This window comes from Asparagus officinalis, chromosome 4, assembly GCF_001876935.1.
Source record: "Asparagus officinalis chromosome 4, Aspof.V1, whole genome shotgun sequence".
NCBI classification, from domain to species: Eukaryota; Viridiplantae; Streptophyta; class Magnoliopsida; order Asparagales; family Asparagaceae; genus Asparagus; species Asparagus officinalis.
The window spans coordinates 132862129-132869177 of NC_033797.1; positions in this window are offsets into that span (position 1 = coordinate 132862129).

The following is a 7049-nucleotide window of genomic DNA, read 5'->3' on the forward strand; positions in this document are numbered from 1 at the left end:
CGCCTCTTTGAAATTAGCACACGTGGGCTGACTGGGTCTTCAAGCCCGTTATAGTCGAGCTTCAGTCGGTGAGACAAGCCTTGTTGCGTGGTGAGGTTCGTTAAATGAGACGAGCCTCAATGCGTAGTGAGGTTCATCTAACAAGCGAGATTCACTATATGGTGAGCTTTATCTTTGATGGTCAAGGCTAGCTGTGTAGCAAGCCTCATGGACTTCTTGCGATGAACTTCATCTTCTACAAAAGCTTTATCTTTACTGACGAGCTTCGTTTCCTGAAAAAGCTTTGTCTCATGAAGGATAAGGCATTGAGAGCCTCGTCTCTAGGTGAACTTCGCCTCCAATGCTGAACTTCGTTTCTGGGTGAGGTTCTTCTTTAATGACAAAGTTAGTTTCTGAAGGAGCTTCATCTTTAATGATGATCTTCGTTTCTGAGTGTGCTTCGTCTTCAATGACGAGCCTTGTTTCTGGGTGAAATTCGTCTTCAATGACGAGCCTCGTTTTTGGGCAAACTTTATCTTTAATGACGAGCCTCGTTTCATCTTCAATGACGAGCCTCATTTCTAGGCGAACTTCTTCTTCAATGATGAAGTTCGTTTCTGGGCGAACTTCATCTTCAATGACGAGCCTCGTTTTTGGGTGAACTTCATCTTCAATGACGAGCCTCGTTTCTGGGTGAACTTCATCTTCAATGATGAGCCTCATTTTTGGGTGAACTTTGTCTTCAATAATGATGAAGTTTGTCTTCTGAGGGGTGAGGCGCTGCTTGGCGAGGTTTATCTATGGATGAACTTTGCCTCGTGAAAGGGATTAATTTCCTAGAGGAGTTTCGTCCGCAGTGATGAGCTTCGAACCTCATCTCCGATGACGAGCCTCGTCTTCAATGATGAGATTCGTCTTCTAAAGGAGCTTTGTCCCCAGTGACGACCTTTGAACATTGTCTCCAATGACGAGCCTCATCTTCAATGATGAGCTTCGTCTTCAATGATGAGCTTCATCTTCTAGAAGAGCTTTGTCCCAAGTTATGACCTTCATCATGTCTATTATGGGCTTTAATGCTCATTTGTTTCTTGGTATTTTTTAGTGTCTACAAGGCCCCCTTCAAAGTTTTTAAACCTGAATTGGGTTGTATGGGTCTGGAATACTTTGAACTCTATTGTCTTTGATGAGCTTGGTTTGCATGACAAGCTTGGTCTCTTGGCAAGCTTTGATGCTCCAGGGTGAACTTCGTGGTTACAGGCGAAGTTTGTCATTTCTAGGCAAGCCTTGATACTTCGAGATGAAGTTTGGGTATTTGTTGAGTCTCGTCATTCTGTGAGAGCTTTATCAGACCCACGTGGGACTATCAATCAGGTCTTGTCAGCATTAAATACCGCATGCCTCCATCATCATGCCTTTTCAGGTCCGTTAAGCGGTCTCCAGCTAGAGCCTCGAGATTTGTGGAGCAGATCTCGACCGCTGATTCAGTTTTCCCGCCTATATATAAGCGACCGCCTCTAAAAGATTTGGAGACTACCGTGAGCGACATGGTGATGTCTTCTGATGATGAGTTGTGCAGGAAAGTATTGGAAGAAACTGAAGTAGAGCAATATGAGGTCCTTAGACAAACTTGCGGAAGAACTTCACATTGTCGCCTGATTCCTTTAAGCTCAATCTTCTATTATGTAACCCAACTCTTGTTGCAGCAACTACAATCAATAATCATGACTTAGGATTTTTAGCAAACCCTTATCTATCAACGGACTTGATATGTCTTTACCAACTATCTTTTGAGTTAGACTAGCCATGCTTTTTCCCTCAGCATGATAAGTTGTCGAGATATTTCTCTTAGGCTTAATACTAAGATTTCTCCTCTATCCTTAGCCATTCAAGGTGTTGGATTAAGTGTTGAGCATGACTACAATGGTTAATCCTAGTCAAGTTTGGCTATGCTGTTTAGCGTAACAACTTAACCTAAAAATTTAAAAGCGAGGCTCATCACATGATAGACCTGCTATTTTAAGAAGTGATCATTTACAGGAATGACCGGAGGAGTATGATGATATTGTTAATACAATAACGATCTTAGATTTGAGTAGTGACTCATCGCTTGGTAGGCCACTATTTGAAAATAAGAGGATAAATAGGGGTATATCGCTTGGTAGGCCACTATCTTGAACAACATCATTTGTAAGAATGACGGTGTGGAAATTATCAAGTCGTTCAGTGATATGAGAGTATAACAACTATGATTAGAATAGAAACACATCACATGATAGGACACTATCTTGAACAACGTCATTTGTAGGAATGACGGTGTGAAAATAATCAAGTAGTTTAGTAACATAAAATAGTGCATTCATGGCTTTGGAGTCCAAGTTTGTATTATTTTTTTGAGATGTTACCCATTCCGTGAAGGGAGTGATTGCTTCTCATATTTAGTTTTGACAACGTTCTAAAATTCGTAGCCAATTGATTGGAGATAAATTCTCATTCGATGCTTCCAATAATTATAGTTTAATCCGTCGAACATTAGAGGACGATTTGTAGAATGACCTTCTTTAAATTTTGAAGTTGAATCTGATGATGATGTCATTTCTTCAACCTTGCTCTGATACCAAATGTAAGATCTGATCTAATCATACTGAAAACACTAGATGGGAGTGAATAGTGTTTTATAAAATTTTATGCAAAGTAGATAATAAATTGCAAAGAAGAAATGACAATCACAGAAAATCAACAATACAAGCACAAAGATTTATACTGGTTTCACCTTTCAGGTGTATATCCAGTCCCCAAACAAATCCCGCTTGAGAGTTTCCACTATAATTTTGAATAAACTTACAAAATCAAAACTCAAACCTGACCAATTTGCAAGACCATGCAAATTGCAACCAATCTCTTCACCAAGAGATAACACCTCTCACACTTGAGAGAATCCTTTCCTTGAATCAATGTACAAATCTCCTATAAGCCTTGATAAGTTTGTGAAGTGCAACAGTGGCTTATAGACTCTTTTGTTCTCTGAATTCTTTTCAAAATCTTGTATAAATGAAGATGAACAATTGTTATTGCAGAATTTTGTTTTTCTCAATACTCAAGTAAAAATCAGATTTTCTTTCACTTGAGTTTCATAAAAATTCAATCTTATTTGTATATTTTCGTGGTCCAAAATTCTAAACTTCTAACCTATTTATATCCCTTAAAAAGACACATTTTAACTCATTAAACGGATATAAATGGCTAAAAAATGTTTCAAATTCAAACCTAAAACGTTTAGAAAAACTGTCTTAGTAGTCGACTACAATGATCATTAGTCGACTACTCTGTAGAACAGAAAATATGGAATTTAAAAATTAAAGCTGAGTAGTCGACTATAATCCTTAGTAGTCGACTATTCTGTAAAACAAACTTCAATGCTCAGTAGTCAACTATAGTTAGTTGTAGTTGACTACTCTATAAAACAGAAGTTTTGTAAATCAAAATTCAAAGCTGAGTAGTCGACTATAATCCTTAGTAGTCGACTACTCTATAATTTTACAGAAACTTATATTCTAATATTAGACTTCAGTAGTCGACTACTAATCTAATTAGTCGACTACTAAGGGATGAAAAAATAAAGTAAGAAATATTTTAGACTCAATGATTAACTAAAAACTCTAATGATTAACATAGGTGATTCCTATTATTAACCAACACATTAAGCTTATGTTAATGTGTTCTAATCTCTATGTGTGTGTATATGTAAGTGATCAAGGCTTGTACAATATTTCTAAGTAAAGAAAATATAAAAAATTGCATTGATACATAAGCTCTTCATCTTCTTTACTTCTTGATGCCTTGAACTCATTTTGTACTTGTTCATGTACATTGATACATAAGCTCTTCATCTTCTTTACTTCTTGATGCCTTGAACTCATTTTGTACTTGTTCATGTTGATAACTACATTGAAATGTTAGTACATATACTTCTTGATGCCTTGAACTCATTTTGTACTTGTTCATGTTGATAACTACATTGAAATGTTAGTACATATACATAGTTATTAACATTATGAATAAATTGTTATCATCAAAAGTATATCATTAGAACATGATATCCAACATGATTGTAATCTCTATTTGTATTCTCCCTCTCTATTAGTGAGATCTATCCCCTCCTTGCCCTGTGGACGTAGGCACATTGCCGAACCACGTAAATTTGATGTCTTGCCTGTTGTGGTACTTGTTTTGATCTCGTTTGTGATTTTCAATTCTGTTGCGCACAACATTATATGCATCTTGAGTTGTATATCAATATCCGAATTGATATAGATTATCCATTTGATGGTTGTCCAAATTGAGTCATGATGCTGAACATAAAGTCTTAAAAGAGAATTTTATGATGCTATGGATCAGTAAGACCTTCATGCGAAGGCATTTGTTTTAGGGGTTAGGAGTTGAGGTCTGCATCAACATGGCATCTTCTTTTTATGCTGGCAACTTCTCATCTCTCTTCCCATTTTCTTATGACCTAATTGGATTTGGAGCCGCTTGCTTCGCGGCAACTGGAGGGATTGTAACTGCACTCGTATGCATGCAATTAAAATACTCTAGATTGCTATAATGACTTGTTTAGCAATAAGTAATGACTATATTTCTAATAAATAGTACAATTACAACTACAACTATAACTTTTGTTATATGAAGATTTGAGTGTTGTTTATGTTAGTTATCGAACAAGGGGTTTATCTGAGAATTATAGTGGTATTAGATTTCTTAAACTCCTTTAGATGGCCGGTTCTAGAGCCCCATGTTTCTCTCCTGCACATAAAAAGCTCGTGAGAGGCCGGAGTTGGGATCTCTGGGTGTTCCTCCGACGATCAAGTGAGCATTTGAACTTGAGTGGGAAAGTAAGAAATGAGTGGTGATGAAAAATTCAGAGTTGCATGAAAAATAGAAAAATTACCTTAGGATGCACAGCTTTCTTTTATAGTAGATCAGAAAAGAAGATAGGTAACTTCAATCGAGTCTAGATAGGTAGCTGAATCGATAGGTACCTTACAGGTTTTGGCTGCTGAAGAAGGTGAGTCATCCAGAAATTGAATGTGAGAGCGACAGCAGGTGCTTAGTGCTGACTATGTCTGATGAGTCATAAAGACTATGGGGGTCTGAGTAATGATGACTCTGACAGCGTATTTAAGGTGAGGGTAGTTGGTTGTTGGCGAGGGTTTCGAGGACACACCGTCTTTGTAGTTGTCTGGCTGAAGGCTGACAAACACCACCTTTTAAATCGGTTATGCAAGTTATCGGCTAGAATTGTAGGTCGAGTGCGGATGCCTGTAGCATCGATTTGGTGGGTAGACCAATAAACACTATCTTTTTAGTCATCTATGCTAGGTTACCAGTCTATTAGATCGACCATAGGAGTAGATCGAGTCGTTCGTCACTGAATACGTCTCATTAGGAGTGAAGCGGGACACATGTTTGGTCTCCGAATGAAGTTAAAGACTCAGTTATTTATAGGCAATAATAAGTGTAAATTCCTAATGTTTTTAACTACAAAAGAAGAAGAATAATAATTAAAATAAAAACTATAATCAGTACAAAAATCTCATCGCCATCTTCAAGTCCTTGCTATAGTGATCTCCAGCGGATCACCTCCACTCGGCCACCATCCTATTCAAATCTTTGTCATCGCTGAGGTTATTACATTGTTCTTATGCTGTCAATTTGATATCTTTCTAGTTCTCGACTTCTTAATTTCTTATTATAGTGTATTTTGTTGGTAATTTTTCCCAAATAAATTGGTTTGCATGATTGATGAAATCCAATTGCCTCATGTTGTTGTATTGTGGTGCTATAGTATTTAAAGTTGGCTAAACTTTCCCTAAATTGATTGTATAGAAGATATTTTATATTATGTTGAAGTTTGACATTTCAAATATGACATTTCAAATAGGTATGCTCTATCTATAGCTTATATAAATGGCAACCTCAACTGGTTCCTCATGTACCTCAATATTGAGGAAAGATTGGTCATAGCTATCATTTGCTCACAACGATAGGAACAATGTGAGTGAATATTTGATAACAGATCTTGCATATGACAAGTATTTTAACATTAAACACCATTACAACAATGTCGTATAGAAAAGCTTCTTCTTCTTGGATTTTGACCAACATTTACCACTTTGAATTGTCATCCATAACCCATATTGCTTGTTTCCTCAAATTTGCTAGCTAATTAGTTAGCTAACCTCAGATAATATCTTTCCTGATATCAATTGGTTGTCTTTCACCTTTAAAAAGTACATGATCCTTGGAAGTACCTACTAGATTTAGGAAAGTAACCTAGAGCAAATGCAATTAGAAGTTAATTTAGACCATCCTCACATCTAGAGATTCTATCTAGAGATTCTAAATATATTGATTCAAAATGAATTGAAATATAATTGAAGTTTCATAAAGTATATTTGAACTTTTACTTATTACATAAAAGTATAGAGTTAGTAAAGTGAATGTTGATTCAAAATAAAAGTGAAATATAATTGAAGTTTTCTTGAAGCTATATTTGAATTCTTATATGTACATATTACATAAATCTATATTGCTAACAAGTGAATTTTCTTCATTATTGATATTTGTGTTGTAGGATGAATTTTGCAATAATAAGTTAATATGTATTTTTATTTACACCTTATTATTTAAATAAAATATAGAATACCTTATTTAATATATATTTATTAAAATATAAATTTAAATGAAAAATCATGTGATGTATTTTATAACAAATGTAAGAATGATTAAATAATTAATTTAATTAAAAGCATTGCTTATATAGGATAATAGTTAAAATAAATGTCAAAATATTCAAAGATTGATTTAATTTTAATAATAATAATAATAATAATTTGATTTAATAATTAGTTAAATTTGAACTTAATTGATCATAAATATCACATTCTAAAAAAACACCATATCAATTGTCTCATTCAAATCGTCTCATTATCCCATTTTAACCACTTTATCCTAATTCATCCCTTTCAAATTATCCCAAGGGGTAAAATTATTCCATTGGGACAATTACCCAA